General features: G+C 33.8%; 1 protein-coding gene across 1 annotated transcript in view; it reads left to right on the top strand.

Moving 5' to 3' along the window:
- Positions 1–2,306: 2,306 nt before the first annotated feature.
- LOC124635977 (helicostatins) overlaps positions 2,307–27,842 on the top strand; it is a 61,208-nt gene continuing 35,672 nt past the window's right edge. The window contains exon 1 of the mRNA XM_047171937.1: positions 2,307–2,395. The gene's annotated coding sequence lies outside the window, so the exon portion shown is untranslated. The remainder of the gene's footprint in view (positions 2,396–27,842) is intronic.

Here is a 27,842-nt window from a genome sequence, read left to right on the forward strand (position 1 = left end):
AAGCTCAGATCGTTATATTGGATGATCAGTATAATAATTTGAAGCAGTTATTTGAAAATTACCTGGTTGCTATGGCAACCGGCTGGATTTAGTTCAACCCCTGATATCTTAGACGACAGATCAGTTATCAAAAATCTTGAGACCGATACTTAATAGTGTCAGTTGCCATATCTAGGTGGAGGCTACACTATTAATAAACTGGCTGTTTCTCGCGGTTTCAGTCTTCCCGGGGGAACTTTCAAACGTACCTGGCTGAAATATAACCTATGTTACCCGGGACTTGGGTGGCTTCCCAACAGAGAAAGAATTTTTCAAATCTGTTTAATATTTTTGGGTATAGGTACCTAAACAAAAATCCTTTTTTTTTAATGTAAGTTTATTATTCTCCGATATGATAAATTCTTTTTCTTAGTAGTAAGCTGCAGATTCAATGATCTGACAAACTAAACTGTTAGAATTTTCTTAAATTCACCTGACGTCCTCTGACGTGGAATTTTTAACAACGACTGTTACTGAGTAGCATTTGGGAACGCCTGTTTTACGTGACCAAGTCACTGAGATGTAACGTCACCAACGTCTGACTCTGGGCTTCCTTGTGAAAGTTTTTTGAAAAATTACAAAGCTATTCAGCCTTACTCAAACCTGGGACGCCGTGCACGGTGGTGACCGCGTAAAGACTTACTTTATACGCTTACTGAACAATCAAATTGAAAAACTCATAGTTTTGTTGTCGATTAAAGAACATGGCTTTCATAGTTCAGTTTTCTAATTTTATTACCTAGATATATAACCTTTACCGTTTATAATATACCTTGGACTTTCCAAACAATGCATGTTATTCTAAACACAATACCCTCTTAGAATACTTGGTGGTAGGTATCTTTACTTTCCTTAACTGTCCACCATACTGTAGTCCAGTGTAGGAGGGCTATAATAACGCCTACTACTTTTGAAAACTAATTCAACAAAAGATAATACTCGTACAATTTATTTTTATTTACTTACAAATGTTGGGAGTATTGTTTTATAGTTTTAATTTTAAAATAGAGGTCGGTATTTAATAATATGTTTTTAATGACATACAGATTACATATAGGTTCTGCCCTGGCCTGAAATCCAACCCCAACATAGTTGGGAAAAGTCTCGGGAAATGATGATGATGATCTGTTTCCCGACCTAGGTGGTTAGCCGGTATCTAAGGAGACAGTTTATATCCAAAGAACAGAATTCTATTGCAAAGCCTTTGAAGCGATTTTGACATTATATAAATGTTCAAAAAATGCATTTTTTAATTAACAATATTAATTTGCAATTTTGATTAATTACCTGTATTTGCATTCGGCCGTCTAAGATTCAATTATTTTCTTAGAGTTATTAAACTACCATAGAAAGAATTAAATTAACTGTAAAAACTACGAGAGAAATATGTATTAGTTATGACGTGAAAAATACCCAAAAATAATTTAAATATTTCTTAAACATGTTTTCTCAAAACTCGTAAGAAAGTTTGAGAAAATAAAAATGCATGCAATAGAATAATTTGCATAACTATCTATCTTACTTGGCAAAGCAAGCTTTTGGGCACGGTATCAATTGACAGCGATGCGGACAAATATTTTAAAGCTTTATTCTTTTTTATAGAGATTGTAACCATTAGGTATATTATATTCAAATCAAAAATAATAATATATATAAAAAATGAAATAGAAAAATTGCACTTCAAAAACGTCAAAATTACATAAGACATACCCAAAACACGCCTTTCGCGAATTTAAAACGTAACGTAATAATTCTATTAACGAAATCATCTTATTATTGTTAATCCATTTATAAACGAATAATTTTCAGTTTAAAAGTTGCAGTCACTGGGTCATCCAACATGACATGACAATTAAAAAAAATACTTTCTATGCATTTAAATTCTTTACTACCTTTTTTGTTTTAATTATTTTGGTTCATCAACAATTGCATACACTGATATAAAACAAATGAAACAAGCCACAAATTAGGATATAGTGTTACAATCACTTAGGTAAACTGTATGCACACGAATCATTAATGTAACTTATACATTGCCAGAAAGAAAATAAAATATATAAAGAATTTATTTATCCTATGAACACTGATTAAGAACTTATGCAAAAAATAACTATCTTAACCTTTAAACACCAAACTAAACACATGACGCGAACTTAGAAAAGAGAGGAACTTCAAACCCACTTGACCAGCCTTCCTATAGGTATAATTCCGCCCGCCCGCCCAACTTTCATTGGTTCCCGTCGCTTATAAAAGCGCTCGAGTTACGCTCGACTCACAGTTTGACGCGGTGTCGGTAAGGACATGCCGCATTGAACCGTGTCTGTGAACACTTACGAAGCTCCGAAAACATATTCAGGTAAGTTTTGAAGTTACTTTTTTTTGTAATGTAAAATTATAGGAAAGTAATGTAGGGGTTTTTTGTGTAGGGAATTTATTTTTGAAAACTTTTTAGGAGATCCGAAAATTATAAAATGTAAGACTATATTTAGCGGTATACACAGGAGGTATTTATTTCAATAACGGTTTTGCATTAGGATATATGCGAGTTTTTTTCATATTTAATAAAGATAAATAAAGTAAAAAACTATATTTAAACGAAAAACTTTATTTGCATATAAAGATACAAGAAACTAATATACCAATTTACATATCGCAATCCACTCAAAGTAAAAAAAAAGAAGCATAATAAGGTTTTTTAAAACCATACCGCACTTAAATTATTATTTTTCAGCTTTCGCAAGCAATCATATTAAAACCGAAATATCGGGGATTGAAATATTATTTTGCATTTTTTGCAATCAAAAATAATATTTTGATGCCAGTAAAATATGTTTTAAGTATATAAGTAAAATTAAATACATCTATTTAACTACTTAACACTCACATAAAGACAATATTACAAATTATATTATGTAAATCCTATGAACACGTATTTAGCCTACAAAGACCAACGAAAACGTAAATTGTATTAACACCACAAATGTTAAGATAACAACCGTATGTTTGTTCAACAATGTGCTAAGATACATTGAAGTATTACGTATTAATGATATTACAAGACTTACTGCCTTCCAACAATTTACCCGACATAGACTTCAACAATGGGAAACATCATAGGATTTTTGTATGACAAATAATAATATACGGAATAATACTTCGACATCTGAAAGCCTATCTGCAGTAACGATCATTAATTTTACCACTTTTTACACTTAAGGGATAACCACTTTGTTTATTTCTAACACTTACGCGAATTTGAGACATTTAAATAAAACTACTTTTACGGATTTTATCGCGGTTATATTAATATTATTTAATCCCGACGTTTCGGATCCTTTACAGCATCCATGATCACGGGTAGACTAAGGTGTTGGTCGTCTTGATAATATCCTTGGGTCTTGCTGTTTTTGGCTTGGACCAAATCCTATGAAAAACTACAATAATTAACAGTACACTTTTAACCGACTTACGACTAAGGTACTGCTAAAAACAATACCTCTATTAGATTCCGAGCGATCGAGAAATCAAAATTTTCTTTACTCATTTTTCAATAAAACCACTACTGGTGTATTTCACATTTACATAGTTATTTAAAGTTTATATCATCATCAAGACTAATATTTTTTTTTATAACTTACTGATAAAAAATAATATAATCAAAGAGTTTATTGATCACGTATATCATGTAGCTTCATGAGTGCGAAAAGCACTGGATGCCATGATGTATTTCATTAATATGGTATATCACAGCCGGCTTCCCATTGCATTGCATTCAATGCATTGAATTCCAACAGCAAAAGTTTTCACATTTATTTTTAAAAAATATGCTGTAAATATTTTGTAAAAAAAATGATTTACGAAGAGAGTGAATACTCAACAAAATAATCAAAAAACTAGTCAATATAATAAAAAGGAAACTATTGAACCGATTTGCAAAATTCTTTGACTGTTCGGAAGCTACACTCTTCCCAAGCAACATAAGCTTTTATTTTATCTCGGCACCGGAAACCGCAGGAAACCGGCTAGTTCTTTTAGAAATAAAAAACTAATAAACATTGTTTCGAAGACACTGCTCCAAATAATATAATTTTAACAAAAAAAAAATAATTTTACAATTATTGAAATGACTTAGATATACGGTTATCAGTGAACAAAAGTTGGCAAGTATACTCTAAACTTGTTATAAGGAAAAATCAGTCTAGTTCATCATCATCATCCTCCTGCCCTTATCCTAATTTTATTTGGTGTCGGCGCAGCATGTTTTCTCTTTCCAAAATCAGTCTAGTTATTTCACTGAAAACTAATACACCGAAGTTCTAAATAAATTACAAAAGCCGAAATAACTTCAATGACAAAAAGGATCCTAGAAAAACAATCAGTCATCATAATTCGATACCAAGTTTTAAATTAGCAGATAGTAGGCGTAATACTTAAAATAAACTATAAGAGCACACTGTAAACTTTTAGTCGGCCGATAGTTTGTTTGGGCTCATAAATCAGTATGGGAATAAATGGCAGTAGCGCACATTACAAAGACTTACCGTCGCGTCGTACAACAAAAACTTTTAAACGTCTGTTGAACACCTGTTTAAAAAAATCTCAGATTATGACGTTGAAATGTGGTCCGTTTTGCAGCCACACTTTTTTTAGACAAGTGTTCAACAGATGTTTAAGTAAGGTCACTGGTAATAATAATAATAATGGCGTCCACGGCCGATTTCGGCCACGGCGGCTGTTCTCACTTAAGGAAATCAGCCAGCTGCGCAGGACATATTATAGTGCACGAGCATTTGCAAGGTCACTTGTATTTAGCCGGTATCAGACCGGAACAAAACTGTAATTGAGATCAAGATTTCTTTTTGTTTTTATTTTGCCAACCATCGTGTCAACCGTCGGCCGACTATTTAGTCTGCAGTGTGACGGAACTCTTAAAACAATGAAATTCTTTAGATTTCAAATATCACTTCAAATTGTTTAATGGAAAGTAATAAGAATTCACGAAAAGTTACTATTGTAAAAATTCAGTAAGAAAAGAAATAACCATGATAAAAAGGTCTTGACGGCAGTGGTCTTGGCACCAGCCACTCACGTATGAGTGTGCAGATTCGATTTCCAATCAGTCTAGTACATGCATGACTTTCCTACGTAGTATGAAACAAAGTAGCTTTCTCTATCTCTATATTCCTATGTATGCTTAAGACTTTAAAACTACGCAACGGATTTTGATGCGGTTTTATTTAAAAGATAGAGTGATTAAGGAGGAAGGTTTATATTACGTATATGTAGTGTATTTAGTATCATCATTGCACGCGTGCGAAGCCAAGACGGGTCGCTAATTCAAAACAAAATTACACTAATGAATGCGAAAAGGATAACATCTAGTAGAGGACTGGTCTTTACCAATCCACTGATAATGAATGATAAAGCTGATAATGGTGAAGTCTTCTGTGAGTTAAACGAGGATATAGGTCTTTGTTTTTTTGTACCCGTCGACTTTACTTACGATACAGAACAAAAAGCAATGTGGATATTTTGAGATTTACCTTAGTCTGTCTGATACCAATTAATTTTCTTACTTTTTGCAAAAGCTATCCTGAATACCTAAATAAAGTGGTAATTTGTTCTTCTGCAGTTTTAGACTGAAAAATTGTTTAGGAATTCCTTTTCTATGGATCTTAAAACTAAAATGTCTAGAAACTTCTAGGACAATACAACTTTTAACGCAAAATTTTAATTCCTATCATCTATAGATGTACAGTTTTTATCTCGTTTATATATGAAAATATTTACCTGTAAAAATATGACTAAAACAGTCTTTAACTAATCTTCCATTGAAACTTCTAAAGCACTCAATCTGTAATTTATTATTTATTTTAATAAATATTCGAGCACATTTCACTTCTCGCCTTATTTGTCTAATTAGAAAGTTATCCTTCACAGCTACAAGTATCTTATAAATAAACAGTTTCTCAATTGAAAGAACTTGCGGAGTTAAACAAAGACAAAAAATAAGAAGAGTATACCTAGTATCATCACATCATAATCTTCCGAGCCTTGTTCCCAACTATGTTGGGGTCGACTTCCAGTATTTTTACAAAAAGCGACTGCCTATCTGACCTCCTCAACCCAGTTACCCGGGCAACCCAATACCCCTTGGTTAGATGTCAGACTCTCTGACTTCTAACTAACCATAACGACTGCCAATGATGTTCAATGACATAGTATATCACAAATACAGTAATAGAATATCTTTCAGCACGTAGAACCGTAGAGCGACTTGTTGAGATATCCTGTAATTTTAACTACATTAATATGAAATTCTTGGGAATCGTAAAGCTTAAAGAGAGACAATATCTGTAGACTTCAGTTTTAACTTTATTTCATCTCCGCCAATCAAAGTGATTAAGTATATGAAATTGAACGATCCTTTTGTATTTTGAGCAACGAAGTGATACTGCGGAAATATTTATTTGGAATTCCATAGCTGTATAAGAAGCTCAAGTTTTAGATATCTATATCTAATAACAGGTGTACTGATGATCATTCTTGGACTAGATAATTAATTTAGATTTTTTTTTAAGAATATCTCAGATTTTTTTGTTTTCGTTCAGTAAAAACTGAGCAAACCTAAATATCGAAATGTCGGCGAGAACATAAAACGTCTATTTCCATCATCTGCCGAGCCTTTTCCCAACCATGTTGGGGTCGGCTTCTAGTCTAACCGACTAGACAAACCAAGCTTTTCAATTACAAAATAGCTACTTACCTACTTTGACCCACGTGGTATCAATGCATTCCATTACATAGGTGATATCTGCGTTTCCAGTACAAAGGGAAATTTTCACGGCAGGTAGGAAAATGGAAAGCCGTATGACACTGTTGGGAAAGGTTCTCTTTAGATAGGTAATGTTTGTTTGTTTCAGTGTTTTGTTGAATAATGTCGTATATAATTTCGTTCTTAAAAAAAGAGCAGCATATTACATATAATACAATTAGCTTGACTTTTTTGTTTTAGAAAGCATTTGATAATTTTCCAGCATAAAATACATTAAAGTGTGCTTCGTCGTTTTATTTTATTTATTATTCGACTTACACGGCTCTAACAGCCAATTACATAAATTGTAAACTTAAAAAAATGAAAAATAAAAGCTTCAAAATTCAGTTAACTAAAGTATAAAATAATATTTAAAAGTGAAAAAAAAAAACACGTTAGTAACAAATAATAAAATGTTAAATATCATATAATAGACATTAATAAATTGTTAAATAAATGGTACTCTTCCGTTATTAATTAAACGCTTGAAATGTTACTTACTGAAATAAATTCAGTAGCCATTATCTTACCTCTTTAAAGAAACAAACTTCTACCTGTTTACAATACAAATAAATATCTGTAAATACAATCCATTAAGACTTTCTAAACTTAGTTATCAAGCAGTGTCTCAGAATAACTTGAGAAAAGAAAAGAGTTAAAGTTATTTATTTTTTTAATTTATTCTCAAGTAATTCCCCTGTAGAAGATACTGGGTGGAACAATGTTTAGAATTAGGTACAACTTTTAATGTATGCAATATACTGTTATGTGGAAGTTTTATTAATTTTTCTAGCGAAAAAAAATCTTGTTTTCCGTTGTATGTTGTTAGTCAGTTCATGTTAGAATTAAATTAGAATTGATCTGAGTACCGTTGAAAAGTTAAATCACAGCCACTTTTTGGTTTACTTTTAGTGTATAAGTGATTCTCTAGAACTTATAAAATAAACCTAAAGTATATTTTACATATAAAAATGTTGCAAATATGAAATAACTAAGACCTCTTAAAAGATTATATTATCGTCGATCGTCTTATCGATTATAATCACGAATCACACTATATAAACAGAATACGATCATTTACAAAGTCAGAATATTTTAAACCAAATAATAAACTAAGTCGATCCTTCAAAGTGAGCCAAACCACGAGAATCACCTAGTTCGAGCTACATACATACCGTACTTATTCCGTTAAAATCCTTCATACATTCATACATATGTAGGGAAAAAAACAAAAGTGCACATCTCCATTTAGGTCCATATAGGGAACTGCCATTAACCGGACATAGAAGAACTACGAAATAAGTAAGTCGGACTGAAATACACAGGGCAAAATTGTACATACAAACAACACAGAGTATATGAGAGTAAAAGGACGGTAATGCATGAGTGTTACCTAATTTTAAATATTTTACACCTCCTTTTAATACTTGATTCAAAAAAGTATCAGATTTAGATTAACCAACGTCTTGAAAAAGTTGTAACTATAGTTCTAAACCCAGTATTTTCTAAAACCATGTTCTACAATGATGTACATTATTTAAACTTAAATTAAATACTAAATATTGTTTTATATTAATTCAATGCCGATTTAAATCTACTATCAGCAATTATTGAATGTTTGCATCTTTCTCCGAAAAAAAACTGCACAAAGTGCTGTAACTTAATAGTGAAATAATTATTTTCTATGGCCAAACACATAACACCAATATACCTGTTCAATGGAAATATAACCACCTAAAAGCTATAAGCTAAACAATAATAATAATAAAAAAAAACATCAAAAACGGGCCACACTTCATTTTCCCAAGTTAGTGTCGTAACTATTTATCAGAAACCTCAGCAATCTGTACATTTATCTTATCTGACAGATAACACGCAAATGATTGATGAATCCGAACTACTCACTGTTAAGCTCATGATAGATATTTAATAGAACAACAACAAATCTGGTGACGAATGGATAAAAATATGGGTGATTCAGTCACACGAAGTTGACAAGACTTGAAATTTTCAAACAATTCATCATTCGCCTTCCAGTCTGACTGGCTGCAGCTGAGTACCGGTGTTTTACAAGGACCGACTACCTACCTGACCTCCTCAACCCAGTTACCCGGGCAATCCAATTTCTAGTAAAACAGTACTAGTACTTGATCTAGTAGTCCTAGGGTTCGATTCGCGAGAAGTCATATTGAGATTTTTAAGTAGTCAGGATCCTGTAAGTTCGTTATTGATACACCCGTGCATCAGAGAGCATGAAAATATCGGTCCAGCGTCTGATCTCTCACCGGTCGTGTCGCATTCTTTTCGACAGTGCACCTGTGTCTGCGCAAATGCTTGTGCACTATAATATGTCTTGCGCAGCTGGCTGATCTCCTCAGTGTATAAGCAAGTAGCAAGTCTACTAGAACATGTAACCCACATTGCTAGTGAACTAATTAAGAAGAACATACTAACTTTTAGAAAGAAAGAAAGAAGAAAGTGTTTGCATGTCACCTAAGTCCCCTCAGTGAAACTAATCGCTCTTAATTCTAATGAAGCTTCGAGATCCAAATTGCGTTCAGATCGTTGAAACCCGGGTTAACTCGAATTCAGTTCAAGTTGAACCAGTTTATTGTTACTGAACCCCTGACTATCGAGGTTCTTCTGGTACCTAAATTATCATTATTAAAATCAACATAAGTTTTTTTTTGGGATTTTTTTTTTCTAGCGGAAATAAAGTTTCTGCAAAACAAAAACTTCCCTCTAGTTTGCGCTATACGGTTGAAAACTACAATAGATAGAATAGATACTCTACTCCCCTACAAAAAACACGTGACTTTTTGCTCATATTATCTACTATTGTGAATAGAATAGAATAAAGTCTATTTGCAACGGAATGTAGCTGTACAATATAAATACAGATGTTACAAAAATGCAATTGAAGATCCTTGTACATTCTACATTAACTTAGGCATGCAAAAATATGATTAAAAAAAAATTCAAACTTAAAAATAAATATTTAGATTAAAACAGACACTTTCTTTTGACTGTTTTATTGACATGACATGTACGAAACCCTTATACGCAAGTTCACTCGCACTTGGCCGGTTTTTGTTTGTTACTTAGTTAAGTAAACTAGGCCTAAACGGTTCTGTCAGTTTACCATCGGATCTCAATTATAGAATAAACTTCATTAATATGCTTAAACAAAGTTATGTTGCTGTTGTTTGGGAGTCAGATTAAACTTTTACGTATTTCATTAATAGACTTTGTTACGTTCTATTTTTAACTTTATATTATGATGCTGAAGATTCTGTTTGTTGGTTTGAACTGCTTATCTCGGGAACTACTAGTCCAATAAAGAAAAGTTCTCTCGGTATTAGATACCCCCATTTAAAGGGGAAGGTTTTTTATCCAGGTTTACGGGGTGTTGTGTGTGTGAGCCATGGGACGCAGGCAAAACTGCGAATGAATGCTAGTATAAAGTAAAGGTATCACTATCCGAACTAGACAAGTTTTATCTTTTATCACTTTTTAAAACTATTAAGTTACAAAGGCTTCTAACGGCCAAACTTTGACACTTTTTGTAACGCACACTAGAGGTATTTTTAACTCTTTCATAGTCGGGGATATAAAGAAAAAATCGCTTCTAAAATATACAAAGATATTTTTAATTTTTGAGGTGCTATAAGTTCCGTAGCCATGTAAACAAATAAATAAAATAAATAATGTGAACAAATACCTACAAATTGAGATCATCAGCATATGTTTTATCTTCTAATAATTTCTCTCTGGTAATAAATAGCCCAATGGCTTAAGGATGGTAAGTTCGTGAATTATATTTCCACTAATTGCAGAACTACCGTAGACTCTAGGTATCTTTTAAATTACAAAAAAAAAATCTACAATACTCAATTCTTTATTAGCATTCCACATGTTATACAGGAGGCACATTACGATTAGTGACAATATGGACCCTATAACACAGCACGGCACAGCTTAAGAAGTTCACACAGTTCAATGAATTCAACCGACACGAACCACATATTTACAATGATAGTTACAGTACTAAAGATAAATATGTTAATCTGCTAATTAGCCATGAATGCTGAATTAACTAGATTAACGTCACCTGCTTTTAATCTGTGATTTACACATTTTAGTTTAAAACATATTCATTAAAACTGACCACAAATTCCGTATGTAATTTACACCGAATAATTTGTAATGCGTAAAGTATTGATAGGTACTTTTTAACTTCAAAAAGGAAGGAAAAATTACTCATTTTATGGGTTTTACACTATTAAGTCTATAAACATCTGGTTAGCCTCTTCCCAAGTATGTTAGAATCAGCTTTCAGAATAACCGAATGCAGTAAAGGACCATTTTTTTACGTAGAATTTTCTCGTCAACCCCAGTTCCGTGTAACAACATGACACCCTTTGAAATTTTTTATTCTAAATCTGAAAATAAAAAAGTATCACCTGTTTTTTATTTTAGGGTAAAATGTCCCCTAAAACGAAGCAAAATACGCTGTTTGTAATTTTTTTTTTACATTTTCTTTGAATTTTATACACCTTCGGGTTTCAAATGTAAAGTGGTATACAAGAGCAAATGTTTAAAAAATGCATTTTTTCCGGGTAAAAATGATGAAATTGTAAAATAAAAAAAAACTTACTGAAAATATGAACGCAAAAGCTTGTTTGTATGCTGTATGCCTGAAATGTTTGTTCCTTATTCATGCGAAAACTACCTAATTTTAATAAAACTTGGCAGAAGTATAGCTTATTATCCGAACAACATATAGGCTACTTTTTATCCGAGCACGGAATTAATTCTCAATAGTTTTTAATCGTTACTATGCCACTATGATTGGCAACTATTTCGGGAACACTTGATAACTACGAAGTGCTATGGTGTGTCCACTTGAAATGATAATACAACTAATTCTAGGTAATCGAAAAAAAAAACGACAACCGTTTACACTTAGCGTATTTATGTCAATTGGTGTAAAAATAATTGTGCTTTCGTGTATCATGATAGACAAACATGGATTTGTTTGATAGACGAACTAGATGAATAATGTGGATATGCCAGTTTTAATATGAAATAACGATTTTCCGAATTTCACGGAAATCATTGCATGACTCGGTTTTTTTTTTCATGATATTATGAAAAAAAAAACATAGTCAATACTCACTGAAAAAAAAAACGTATACTTCTAAAAAACACACGCCATTTTATTTGAAAACATGGTTGTAAAAAGTACCGGCTATGGTACTAGGTTTAGTCTATTAATTTTGTTCGGAATGGTAGTTTAAATCTAGTACTTGAGCTGGTACTTCTTTAAGACCAGTACTATAAAAAGGTGGATGAAGTTTTATAAATAGCAAAGGTCATCTATATCTCAAGTATCAATAATAAAGTCAAAAAATCCTTATACTTAAATGGCATTTTCACTTAAGTTGGACACATTTACTTTCCGCTCAATTTGTTTGAATGTTTTTACTTCAAATTGGCTTCAACGCTTAAAGAGGCTTTCCAAAGATGAAAGTTAAATATTTTAATGTCACCAATTTAGATGAAACGTTATAGGGCAGATAATTCGTCAATTTAAAAATTTGTACCTTAAAGATGTGCTATTAATATTGATGATCTTAAATTGGTTAGTTTAATAAATATTATGGTATGAGCTATCCCAAGTACCCGTACTTCCCGTACCCGAATTAAATCTAGCTTATTTGAAACAGGGTTTATTTTATATATATTTTTTTGTAATCCGGTTTTTTAAGCAGTTTTTGAGTACTTGACAAACAGCATACGTAAGTTTTGTTCATTTGTAAATTAATTAAGAGTGCTTTCAATTGTTTATAGTAAACATTGCAATTTTTCACACATTTTAAAAATAACATAGAGTAGAGTGAGAGTGACGATGAAAGGCGACCGAGAGAGAGACCAAGGAAACGCTGGAGAGAAGACTTGGACAGCTTCCTCTCGGACTGGCCTATGGAACAGCGATGGATAGAGAAAAGTGGAAGGCTATGGGGCAGGCATTTGCCCAGTAGTGTGACAGCATAGGCTAATAAAAAAAGTGACAGTGACAGTAATTGTAAAGTCACTGTTAATCCATAGTCAGTCTCAGAAACCAGAAATAACCGCGGAAAACAACTAGTGTAGTGTTAAAACTTAAAATATTAGCTCAACTAATGAAGGAAAGTTATTTTCTTTGTAACTTTGGTTATTATTTGTGCAGAACTTAATACGCGCGATACGGGCGGTCTCATTACGCGGACGCTGTAAAGGCTCTTCACACAATCATATTTCCAACGCTGCGTTCTTTGTGCAATTTGTTCAGAATGCCAATTTTAATCTTGTGTTGTGTTGCTTGAATGCGTAATCGCGAAGAGATGAACTTATTTCAAAGCACAGTTTTTGGTGTACTGAAGTAAAGATTTTTTGTTTAAAATAATTTTGCAGCTGTGTAATGGCATCACAGCAATTTTTTGGAGTTGAAGACACTTTTTTGAGCAAGTTTTTGAGTTGAAGTCACTTCAAATGTGAACGTTAGAATACATTGTTTGACATTTATTTCCTTTATGAAGATACATACATACTTGACCATCATTCATTCACAACCAACCACAGTTAGCTACTTGGTACGTTGGTCGCAGCGTTTGTAACCGGCAGTGTAGCACTACCTTAACATTTCATCTGCACAATATGAGGTCGGGAAGTGAAGTTAATACCTGGGCTCTCTTTTTGGTGAACTTTACATCATGCTGTGTAGGCAGTACTTTATATTACTTGTTCATGGAAGATTAGTTCTTGCCTTGTGGTTACAAAATGCGGACATAGGTATATTTTTTATTTATTTTTTTAGCTTGGTTTTCATGTCCACTACTGGCTAAACAATTAACAGTGGATTTTTTTTTGTTTTGCGATTAGAGATTGATTTTATATGGAGCTGTGTGTTAAATGTATAGATCGGTTGTTGAAATTCAGCGTAAAACTATTGTAATCCTAAAACTACTGGATGATGATGAAACTTAGCTTACACATATCAGAATAATATACTTTTTTTATACAATTGAAAAAAAAATATCTATTTCGCTCGGGAAGCTGGTTGAACCGCTGATGGAAGTTGTAATATAAGTAACTACATATATTTTTGAAATAGATATTTTCTCTTGTCTTAGTCTAGAGCCATACGTGAGAGATAACAATAAATCCGCCCAATATCACATGGGATTACGTTTTACATAGTAATTGACGAAATGTGGCGCTGCCAGTTCATATTAAACAGATGTGACCTCTTAGGATAGTGTACGTGATGTGAGAACTTATGTAAGAAGAAGATATTACTGGTTTGTGTTATTGTTTAGAGTAAATAAGAAATATTATTGTGATAAACAAATATCCGGTAACACATTGGATAAGAGCTATACTGCTTCTCGCGGTTTTATGTTATGTTACGGGAAGATCAGCGTGATTTTAGATAAAAAGTTGCCTGAATTGGTAATTGAACATGAATAGAATTATGTGCTATATAATTTTTAAATAATATGTTTATAGGTATGTAAGTATATAAGGTATATCTGAGTATATAAGATGCAAATTCATCTAAGTAGTAGTTTTTGGAAACAACCACACATAAAAAGTATGTACTTACCTAAAACTTAGATAGGTTTTTTCAAGTAGGTACTTCAACTTACCTAAGTAAGCATTTTACTTAACTGTCGACATAACTTAAGTTAGACAGATTCCATCTATCAACAAATCAGGTAGTAAAAAGTTACTAATTTTCGACTCCATTTTAATTAACTAGACAAGCAATAAAAATACTTCACACACCCCACGGGTCTCCTAAAATTGCAAAATATATGTCCCATATGGACAGACGGGCTGTCTTTTAAGAGACACCCTCATAGTTTTAAGCTCATTATGTGTTTACCTTAAAAGGCTTTCTCATTAACTTCCTTTGTTTACACTTGGTTAATTGACAACTAGCTGAAATGGTAGTTAACCTTAATAGAGGGGCGTTAGGTTAATCGAATAATCTTTGAGATAAGCTTGACTGGGTTAGTTTTAGGATGGGTGGCAATTTTTTGGACTCTGATTATTGCAGAATTATTGGTGAAAGATGCAATAACTTTTACTAACTTTGTATTAAGTATAATGCTAGATATTAGGTATAACAAAATATGGGCAAAATAAGTCTGAAATAAAGGATTAGAATTTGAATGATTTTCAAAATGCTCGTGGCTGTTACAACAGCACGTGTCAATTGATCATATAAGTTTAAGCAACGTTTGGTGCGGTCGCTCCGTGGATGGGTGGTCATGGTGTTCATCTAAGTTATAACAAGATCCTCAGAGTTTTGGAAGGCAAGTTAAATTGGTGGATATGGGTAGTCAGAAGCCAGAAAGTCTGACATCAGGTTACCCAGGTTTTTTACTTCAGTTAGTACAACTGAAGTAAAAAATATGAATACATTAGAATATGACAACTAAAATCCTGTAGCTTATTATCATAGTTTTGTATTTGTTATTTGTTGGTTTCATACGTAGGCATAACCTGAGTGATGTCATTATCGATAAAATATTATAATGATTTGTTTACACAGACGTATTATTAAGCCGTTAATATTATTTACCATGTCAGTAGTTAGGTACTGAATCATAATAATCAGGTCATTAAGTATAGGTATAGAGCTAAAATGTGAAGGTATGCGTCTAGGATTTAAAACCTAGACTACGAAATGTAAGTACCTAGACTAAAAAGAAGATAGAGAACTGTCCTGAACTGCCTTCTGGCTTAGGTAAAGAGCTCAATGTTTCTATGAAGGTGCCTCCCGACCTATTATAAGTTTATCATTTAGTTGATATTTTTAACCATAATTTGTATGTGTAAGGTCCAAACCACTTCGATTATCTAAATCAACGCGCAGTAATAAGCGTAAAGTTTTCTTAGAAAACCACATTACACTTTACCCGTCTCGAGAATCAAACTGGAGCCCCCACATAAAACAATCCTTTAGTTAGACTTGCCTTCACAAATATTATTCCAAATCCCTAACATACAGCATGTTCAATTATCATATGAAACTCCAACACCATATAATTGTATTCAATTGTGTGAAATAATTAGCGTTAACTTCCCAAAGTGTATTTAATTACAACACCCTGAAGCTTTGATCTACATAAACAGGACTTGAGCATTAGGATATAAATGTTTGAACATTAATAGTGTTATTACAAAAACGATAAGCAGACGTTTTTCTTATACTATATTAGAATTTAGCTGACGAGGTTGTTTGTTTGCTTGAATACGCTAATCTCAGGAAGTACTGGTCGGATTTGAAAAAAAAAAATTTTCAATGTTAGATAGCCTACCTATTTATTGAGGGAGGCTATAGGCTACTTACCTATCTATGTACCTATTCTTGTCCGTGAAGTATTTTCCACTGAAGTGGAAGGTAATTATATCATAAAGCATAAGGTTTGGTTACGTACCTCAGGAACTGCTGGGCCGATTTGAAAGGGTACTGAGTAGGGTTTTTAACCGGGTGCGCGAAGCAGTTCCCCATGGGATACGTCAATTGGTCACTATATCGTCCGATGATGCTATTGTTCAATTATGTACATAGGTTATGTGACGTCATAACATAAGTAAAGGTGCGTCTACACGGTGCAAGTAGTTTGCGCATACTGAGGTACATGCGCAAGTTATATGCATTTTAAAAACGTGCGGGTTCAGCGACTCGCGCATGTACCATAGCAAGATACCCACCCGGGTGCTCTTGTCACTCGCGCTTGTTAACTTGCTCCAGCTACATGAACCGTGGAGACGCACCCTAAGTACCTATACAACCACGCAACGTGTGGGCATTTGCACGGTACATTAGTTAAACTGAATCTAAACAATAGTAACAAATTGTAACGGCGTCTATATGCAGATTGCGTCGAAAAATATCGCTTTGTTCGTCCATTTTGCCATACATTGTGTTTGCTATAACCACTTTGTGATGGCTAAACAATTCTACGTATGTACGGTAGTTTTATTTATTTATTTCAATTTTGAATGTACATATGCCGGAATAGTTGTTGCTATATTTAGATATTGTCAGTTTCAGAGCAATCTGCCCCGAAAAACTAAAATATTTATTTGTATTTTTCTTTTATTTTTTGATGACGTGAAGTAATTTACATACACATATTTGTATTGATATTTTTGTTCATTCATACATTCAATATCGCGGACATTATTTTCAAAAAAGTTCGCACGCATTTTGTTAGTTTGCTAAAGCGAGTTCTTAAATCAGAAAAAAACATTTGAGTCACCAGTTACTTACTAGTTGTCACTAGTATGAAGTTACATACCTAGGCATATACACATGTTAATTAATACGTATTAATGTTTATAAATACCCGTCGAAAATAAGAAAAGACCAGATCTTATACTCATACTTGTACCTTATACCGTGTTTTCAATTTATGAACTTCTAAAATTCATTAACAATTTATCAAGCCGGGAATCGAACATATCAGACCTCCCTTAATACTCACACATTGACATACAGTTACCTCCTACACACACCATTGAAAAAAAAACTCATAAACCCATTTTAAAAATTAAATTCATTTATTTTTTATACAGGCAACACGAACAAGGTACACTTATGACACTCAGCCCTCACGTCCCACTCAATTGAATTCACGAAAGAAAAAAAACATAGGTACTTTTAAAAAAACATCTCTCAAACCACGGATATAGAATCACGTCGACAAACTTGTAAAAACGTTACGTAAAAAGGTTTTTACGTTTACGTTTGTGCTCACTAAAAGCGTTATTTGTAAAGGTAATACGTAACACGTAAGAAATAAAAAAAAAACTATAAGTATGAGATAATGCGTTCAAGTGGTTTGGACTCAAAGGTGAATTCTACCAGGTTTTTTCTTAATATTATAGTGACATTCTACACTATTATTCAATTCTACCAAGTTTTTCCTTAAAATTATAGTGCCATTCTACACTATTATTATAAAGAGAAAATGTGTATGTTTGGGTGACGAATAAAGTCAAAAACTACTGAACCGATTCAGGAAAATCTCGCTATTGGATTGCAACCATATCCCTAATTAATCATAACATCCTTCTTAAAAGAGATATGAAAGACTTCTAGAATTTTTAGTTCCATTTAGGTTAAGTTTTTTATTATTGTTATTTTATTTATTTTCAAAGTTTATCATAGTTTAAGTCATGATGTTTCTATTAGTTTTTAATTACCAGACAATAAAGAATATTTAATTTAACACATTTTTAATGAATGCAATATTTTACCCAGGCACGGGAAATATTTCCTTAGGGGTGAAAAATAGATAGTATCAATAGAATGCACGGCGGTTAAATTTTGCCCCTACTTTTTTTTGACCTATAACGACTGTCAAAAACCTACACAACAGCTGGGGTTAACAGCTTAAACGATTCTATGGCCGCGATGCAAAAACTATAAGTCAAGCAATCACCATTTGTCACACATGATTCATGGCATGGCATAGGCAAAGTGTGAACGTGATTTTTAGAACAATAGTTTGTAGGTATGATTGAAATACCAAAAATATTTTTTTATGATCATTGGAAAATAATCTGCATAGCACATTGTAGGTATTTCTAGAATCGTCTTATATAGTAACTATTCATTGAATATAATCCAAAATAGTTATATAAGTCCCACCGGCATAATTAATTAAAATTAACAGCTTAATAATAATGAAGATCTTGTCTTAATTGAGATATTTTGCCCTTACAAGAGGAAAACGTCCAAATATATTAGGAACATACCATACCACGCTATTTTAAGTGGCTGTAAATTGATACTACCTTAACTACAAGACAATGGGTATCGGAAAATGTGTCTAACTCCTTGATTAAGTTAACTTGAAAGCTTAGAGTCGGGTCGGTTACAAGAGTACACAACTATGTGAGTTCCGAAATATATCAGTTTAACTATTTGTTTGTATAGAATAGTTTGTATTGTGACTCCGGTAAGAGCGACCAGAGGTTCATGATCAGGTTTCACTAGCAGAATATTTGAAGTGTTACCTTGACCATGGAGTTTCTTGGCGGTCATTCTCCAAGAGATTTTGAACTGTGACAACCTGTAATACGTTTTATTTGAAATACAAATCTCAGTCTTTCTTATGAAAATCACAATTAAAATTTTGAGTGATTTCAATATTAGGTAGGTATAAGGAACATTCTTGAAAACAATTTAATGCAACAATTACGTAATTTTGGACATCTTTTCAGGGGTTTCAAAATTCAAAACAAAATAACACAGTTGGTTTTAGACAACTTGTTACATTAAAACGGAGTAACTATGAGTATTTCACTAACCATGATTCTAAGAAGGGGTGAAAGGGGTGAAAAGCTTTGGAGGTGCTGTCTATTTGTAATTATGTAGGTATGTGAAAAAGTGCTAATTTAATTGGCCTACTTTCAATACACTAATTACTTAATAATTAAGCTGAAAACCACCTAAAAACTAGCTTAACTCTAGAATGCGTCAAAAGTCTACTTTGATTTTAATAATGAACCCCAGCCTGACAGTGAACACAGAGCAACGCCCACGTGCAACAGTTTGCCAAGGCCACGACGAGCACCCAGGATGCTTGCGTCGCTTCCTTTAGACGTTCCTCCGAGATTCCGATATCCGCTTACAATTCTACCCACTGCATTTGCCTTCTATTTTTTTTATGTAGATGTAGATTTCTTTTTGTTATAGAACCAATTGAAGCGTTGGGTGCAACAAGGGCGTATGTTGTAAAATGGAGTTTCGAGAAAAATTACAATGAAAGTTTTAATGTCTTATATTATCTTAATACTTATTACTTGACTTACATTTACTTTATTAGTGCCATGATTTAGCAAAAATAATAAGACATTGCAACTATTTTTAAGAAATCAGAAACACCGTAAAATATATATTTTTTAACTTGTGTTATCCGCCCTTGTTGCATCCAACTGGTAAAACAGACAGGACGTTAATTTTACTATTGAATTTAAAGGAAAATAAATAACAATCTGAATACTTGTGTAATTACTTTTAATTAAAATGTAAGTTAAACATGTGTATTTATTACAATCACCGTTCAAATATTCAACTTTCTTAATATATATTTTTTTATATTCGTGTTTTTAATCAGATTCATCAAAATATTCACTAGACTCAAGGGAATCTTCTGAATCAGCAGCAACTGGCCTTCTGGACGGTCCAGCCTGATCTTCCTGGCCTGTCTTTCCAGACAGACAAAATGCAGAGTGGTTGAAACAGGTCCTGACTGGAAAGTCAGTGTTTCAACTTTTCAGGTTTCATGAATGGTGTCAAGGATAAAACGTCTTTAATCTTTACGTCTTTTACTCCAGGTTTTTCCACCTGCCGCAAATTCAAATCATGTTTGTTTACTGGCAAAACATTCTTTTTAAATGTAAAATTTAGATCCGGAGATGCATAAAATCTTGAGGTCGTTATCACTCCTTCAGGACTAAAGTCTAGTTCACTCTGGTTAACATCTAATCTATAGTCACTTGAATCACTCGTTTCAGTCATTTTTTACATTAAAAAGTATTTTTTAACCGCAGATAGGTCGTTACGTGTTTGAATTTAAACGCACTTTTGTTATCTATGCAACAAGGGCGTAACGCCACCTTCGATATTAATTATTTTACCGCGATCTAGAAGCGGTTGATCGAAACGAGTTTTTGGGATTCGAAACTAGATGGTGCTATGCATGTTTTGATGTGATAACATGAAAACGGGCTTTGGGTACAGAACGCCCTTGTTGCTCCGAATGCTTCAATTTTAAATGAATGCTTGAAGGATCGGTCATGATTTTCACATTTATGTATTTAATAGTTTATGTACACAGAACACAGAAACGAAGAAAAAATTGAACAAAAATAATACTAAGACGCAGCTTATTTCATAAGAAATCTCTTAGTTATGTACTTTGCCAAAAATTGTGTAGTTAGGTACTGTAAAATGTAACTTGTACATCAATCAAACAAAGTTTACAATCAAATGTTATAAAAAATAATAATAAATTCAGTCAAGTGCAACTTATTTGAAAGTTAAGCTACATCAGTTAAAATCGATTCCAAAAAATAACATTTCGACCTCCAATGACCAGGATCACCTCATTTCACTTACAAATAAGCGACACGAGATCGGTTTAAAAGTAAATAAAACCAACTGAAGGGTTGATCACAATGGGAGTACATAAAACCCGAGGGTAGAAAGAGGTTGAGGGTGTAATAGGCCTCTCTTCGGTGGCAATCAACATACGCCCTTTTACTTCTGAACAACCTCTTGTACGTAGCGGAGTTCCGACGTAAGTTGAAAGTTCACGATACATGTATTAGCGAAGTTTTTATTAAATACTAGTATAGCAGAAAACAAAGAAAAATGCTTTGAAGGCGTGTCTTCATTACCATGTTGATTGAACGTTTGGGTAATTTAAAGGAATCCAATGATATCCTGACTGTCGTAATCATTTCGGCCTCTTTGAAGATATGATGTCCTAATTCCGTCATGCTTGCAAAGTAACAAGAGAACTACTTACTAGGAACTTTTAATTAACTTCAAATGACATGACAAAATTAAAATTAAAACAAAATATTCAATGTCATGGATTTCCACAAAGTACCGTCTGATTCCATAATTTAATCTGCCATCGATTCAGTGATAAGTACATCATCACTTTTAATATTTATTAATTTATCTAACACAAACTCAACCTTTTCAGTGAATCACAAAGTTCAGGCCATCAATCAAATTCAAATTCAATTTCCCGCAAATAAAAAGAAAACAATCCGCTTCGATTTAATACAAATCATACTTTACATATTGTTTTAATTCAATCTATTGATGAACGGTATTCGTATTAATCGAATATTAATTTAAATGGGTTATTGGATAGATGATAAGCCATGGCTAACTGCAGATTACAATAACCCATTGAAAGACATAATTTCATCATCATCCTACGAGCCTATTTTTTCCAATATTAATTTTTTTCCAACAATATTGCAATATTGGGGTCGGCTTCCAGTCTAACCGGATGTAGCTGAGTACCAGTGTTTTACAAGGAGCGACTGCCCTATCTGACCTCCTCAACCCAGTTACCCGGGCAACCTAATACCCCTTGGTTAAACTGGCGTCAGACTTACTGGCTTCTGACTACCCGTAACGACTGCCAAGGATGTTTAATGACAGCCGGGACTGAGGACGGGTTGAGGAGGTCAGATAGGCAGTCGCTCTGGTAGCTCCATCCGGTTAGACTGGCAGCCGATCCCAATATTGCAATATTGTTGGAAAAAATTTAGGCAGATGATTAAGTATGGGTTATTCTCCTTTGGCACAAATTATGTGTACTGTGTCATTTGATTTTGGTTTCGGAATCCAATTGCGTGCTCCTTCAATTGGTCGTGACGGCTCTGATTTTCAGTTAGTGATACCGCGGTCGATTTGGGGATTCGATTATTAGACTTAGTCCATCGAGATAGCTTTGCGAATTTTGTTATTGAAGTTTGTAGTTTTCGTGTTTATTCATATTTATTTGTGATAATTGCTGTTCAATTAATGGACTAAAAAATGTAAAGAGCTTGCGATTTATTATCAGTTAATGATAAGTTGTATGTTTTAGAAACCGTGTTTTCAAGACAATAAAAAACGTTAACATCTATGAAAACAGGAACTGTAGCCAATCCCGCAAAAAAAATATCAATACCTGCGGAAAACAGTTAATCAAATCAATTATCTCCATTTCCCCGAAACGAACCCACGTCCTTTAAAAACGTGTCAAAAATCTGGAATTTTCTATATTCAAGCAAATAAGGTTTTTTTCACATCAGATTACAAAAATGAGAAAAGAAAGATTTCATTCTTTTCTCCACATTAACTTTTACGGTATCATTAGATTTTCTAACACCCACCTGGTATATTACAAAAGTCTTATATGTGAAATTGCATTATTAGGCAAAATATACGGGTATTAATATTGGAGCCAATGAGATTTGCTTCTGATGGGAACGACCGGAAAGTATTACCTTATTGGCTTAAAAACACCCAGATTTACTTTTCGCGTTACCGATTTTTGTTTTGATTTATTTTATTTGAAAGCTAACTGGTTACCTATTGCATAAAGTAAAATTTTCTTTGTTATGAATGTATGCATAACAGACCATTTTTTAATATTCATGTAAAGCATTGCAAAAAAAAACATTACTAATGTGAGCCATATATGTTAACTTAAAAATACATATTTTATTCGTTTTGTTTTATATAGTTGATTATTACATGCTTGTACAAATTCAGATTAAACTACCAAAAAAAAAATACACAAAAAAGAAACAACACAAGCTCATATAAAAACGTTTCTACGAACACTGAAACTGAAAGCTTTATTATTATTTACAAGCCTGTAAACAATGGACGTCTAAATTCCCCGTTATAAAAGGAACAACATTCATTTGTTCTTTTACGATAGGAAAAATTCGCTAGAATTAACTCCATTGGAACGAAGTATTCGTGCTAACTAGGACTGACCGTTTTCGAAGTCAAAAGGTAAGAGCTCACTACAGAATAAACAGTCGGCCGAGAGTTGACACGATGGCTGGCAGTTTTTTTTTTTTTTAAAGAAAATCTTGATTCCAATCAAAGTTTGCAGTCCACCTAATACCAGTTAAGTACCTTGACTTGATATTATTTATTTACGCACACAACCTTACATCTACCATTACAGGACGTGCCTAATGCAGCAGATAGGTTCTTATTATTTCTAACTAAAATAAAATAACACAAATGAATAAACTACACATACTTAACTAAATTCGTAGCTTCTGTAAGCGACTACAGATCTATGCCTGATCTTTTTAATGTGCCATATCTTTACCGTGCACCAGTCGTCTTCATACTTATCTATGAGCCCAAACAAAGTATAGGCCGATTAAAAGTTTGCAGTGTGCGGGTTTTTAGACAATGGAATTAATGATAATGGGTTTATTTTTAAAACCTTTGAACAGTAGATACCTTTTTTTTTTTTTTTTTTTTGCGGGACACCTTTTCACACACGGTCGGTTAGCCCCATGGTAAGTTATTTTTTAACTTGTGTTATGGGTGCTAACACAACTGATAAACTACATATATACATATTTATAAATACATATCATAACACCCAAACCACGGCCAACAAGCATGCTCATCACACAAATGTCGACCGAACCGGGAATCGAACCCGGGACCTCAAATTCGGCAGTCCGGCTTGGTGACTTTTGCGCCACAGAGGTCGTCAAGTTTTTTGTTTAGAATTTGTTGGTTAGTTGCTGATTTTAATAAACTATTTATCCGTTGATTTGGTTTCCAGATACTAGATTTTGATATTTAAGCCACTTATGTACAAGATCAGGCAAAAAAAAATGTTGCATAATTTGGATTAACGGTTTTAATCTCCGACCCCTCTGTGGATTATGCTGAATTGTAAACTATATTTTTTAAATATTCCGTATGTGTATCCAATACCTCATGTCGCATCACACATATTCATTTTTTTTTCAATCAACAAAAAAACATTGTTAACTCGTCCTGTAGGAAGTACTTCCCATGCTTAGATATGTATGGAGTAACTAAATAAAAATAAATAAATAAATAAATAAAAAAATAAGTAACCAATATTATAATCCTAATGTACAAGCTATATGGGTATGTATACAACATGTAACGTAATTAACGCACACCCTCAAACACCCCAATTAGAATATTATGTTGTAATCATAATACATACACTGAATTTTTAATTTAACATGTATATGCATTGTTATTTACTAAATTAATTATAATAATTCTTGGAGAACTTTTTGGTCATACTACTACGCACGCAAATATCGCGCCGCGCGCCGCTCGACTCGACACAACATAACGAAACTACGGAAAAAGCCGACAATACACGAAGTCTTATTACTTTGAGTTACGGTCTATTTGAATTTGTTTTGACTGTACAGGGTTAATCTATACATATAATAAATCTGTAGAAAAGTAATTTTTGTACATTGAAGAAATTGACAAAAAAAATAGCCAGCATGTTAAAGGATAACTAACAGAACCCATTTCCATCATTTTTGTCATTTTTGTCTGTTTGTCTGTTTGTCTGTTTGTCTGTTTATCTGTTTGTTTGTTCGGGATTCACGTAAAATCTACGAATTCAATGCAGACAATGCTTATATACAAAAATTCTACGTAACTTGGGGTATTACTTAGTTTTTGTTTTATCGAAATCGATTCACTCTATCAAAAGATATGATTAATTTTGTGAATTCAAGACGTAAAATATTACGACACGCAATCTGTTTGTCAAAACTGTACATTTGAATGTTGTACTTATATTAGTTGATCGGCCTATTATTAACCTTTACACAGAAAATCACACCTTCATAAGTAACTTCGGAAGAAAAAAAAAATGAAAATTTTGTTTAGCCAAGGTTAAAGTAGCTCCATCTGTGGTAATCTGTGTTAAATAAAATACATAAAATTTGCCAAAGGAGCGAGGTGGTAAATGACAATAAATTACCATACATTCTTTATAGAGGATTATTATTCCAACAGATGGAGTTGTGTATTTTCCGTAATTCACCATATTTTAACACGTAGTGTAATTTTTCGATAGACATTTCAATAGTGTTTGTCAGTTTGCCGAGCCACATCAAAATCCAATTATAATTATTACCTTGATGAAAGGAAAATTAATAGTTCTCAGCCAAATTTAAAACGGTGCCATCTAAATTATTTTTTGAACATTATGTCAATGTTTTTGAACATTGTATGTGCAAAATATGTAAACTTAATCCTAGAAGAAAGGAGGATCTGTCTCTCGCAAGCGCTGCTAAGCGTGAGGTAGGTAGGTAATGTAGGATTCTGTAGCTTTAAGAACAAGCCCAGATACAAAGTGCAGATAAGAAATGGGAGCTTTCTCGATTTAATACCATACACACGTAAAATGCTTTATGCGTCTGAAAACGTACAAATTGCGCGTCGCATACCAGAGACATGCTTACTTTCAACTTCTGATCGCAAATACACTGGTCACGATTACAAACAGTCTCAGTAAGACCCGAGCCAAGTCTAAAAAAACACCTTTTATATAAAACTACGTTTGATGTCATTCAATCACAAAGACAGAATTGTTTTCTGTTGCAAATCCTATCCACCTGTATCCTATCCTAATCCAGCATGCATTGCAGGTGTGCATTGCACAAAAACCAATGGTATCCTATTCGAGAAGTCAAAAGAGTCAACCGGCCAACGTCAGCTTCTGCGCTAAGCAAGTGTTCTTAATAGTACCATCAGAATTACATTCATCGTTGAATGAGGTGAATAAATTTTCAGAAACCACAATAACAGTAGGAGCCAAAGCATATGATCGCTTCATAGAGCTCTGATTGGCCCCAGGTGACCAAGTCAGGTCTGATTTGTTCGTTCATCAGATCTTTGAAAGTGTTTCGGTGGATACTTACTGTCGTCCTGTGTGACACAAAATATGGTATATAAACGTCCTCCGCAAGAGCGAAATTTTCCCGGTGTGCGGTAGTGACGCACAGAATATAACACTTATGTTTCTTTCGATTTGCTGGCTCCACCAAGAAATGACAAATTGCAAGCGTACATTTTGAAAATCTTGGCAAAACTGCAGGTTTCAAGTACGAACACATGAAGTGGACTCTCACAGATACGTACATTTTGCCTATTCGTGAACTAATGCAAACATTTCGGTGGAGTCCCGGCTTAGGCCTCCCCCACATTAGGCGTGCGCGATCCTCGGGCGTGTGAGTAGCGCGGGCGCCGCGCGTGCGTCGCGAGCGCGCTGCGTGAGCGTCGCGTTTTGCTGCCCTGCGGCATTTACCTACAGCGCGCTCGCGGCGCGCACGCGCCGCTCTCCTTGACGTTTAACTGCTAAGGCGTTTAGCGGGCGGCGGGGATAGCGGGCGAAGGGGTAAGAACGCAACTCGAGCGCCGCGTGCTCGCTGCGAGCGCGTCGCTTGGACTCTTCACACATGCCGCAGGGCAGCAAAACGCGACGTTCATGCAGCGTGCTCGCGACGCCCGCGCTACTCACACGCCCGAAGATCGCGCACGTCTAATGTGGGGTCAGCCTTACCATAGTGAGTAAGTGCACAAAAAATCCCCGTCATACAAGTGTTTCTCCCCAGTAGTGAAACTATCCTACCCTATGCGCCTGCTGATGATGATGACTCATTTTATCATCCATCCAGCTATTCCCCAACTATGTTGGTGTTGCCTTCCAGTCACCGAATCTGTTTGAGTACCAATATTTTGCTTGGAGCGACTACCTATCTACCTATCTTCAATCCAGTCTCACTACACAAGACGATATCCATGGTGAAACTGACAGACTTTCTGGCTTCTGATTAGTCGCAGCAGCTGCAGAAAATGTACAAATGACAGATTTGTCAGACTCAAAGCATATAGACATAGATTATAACTGTTTCCTGAAAATTACTTAAGCACCATACGTAATAATTTTCCAAATTGGCTGACTAGATCCAGAGATATTCACAACGTCACAAACTTTACTTCTTTTGTTTAGATAAATGGTCACATCCACAACACAACCTTGATCAATGAATCTATGCGACTGCTAAGTGCTAATCCTAATTATACTGTCACGTGAAAGAATGCACCTACGGGATAAGTAGTATTTTGACTATTCTATATTGCCCACGCAGACGAAGTTGCGGGCAACAGCTAGTATGACAATAATTTCCGTAGTTTTAATTATTTTTGGGATAAAAAATTACCTATATTAAAAATGATATAAATCAATTCAGTAAACGATTCTGAACAAACTAATTTCAGGATGTGCGTTAATTAAGTTACATGTTGTATATTACTGCCACGTTTCGTCAAAATTCTTTGAGTAGATTTAGCTTGAAAGAGTAA

This window comes from Helicoverpa zea, chromosome 13 (assembly GCF_022581195.2).
Source record: "Helicoverpa zea isolate HzStark_Cry1AcR chromosome 13, ilHelZeax1.1, whole genome shotgun sequence".
Taxonomy (NCBI): Eukaryota; Metazoa; Arthropoda; class Insecta; order Lepidoptera; family Noctuidae; genus Helicoverpa; species Helicoverpa zea.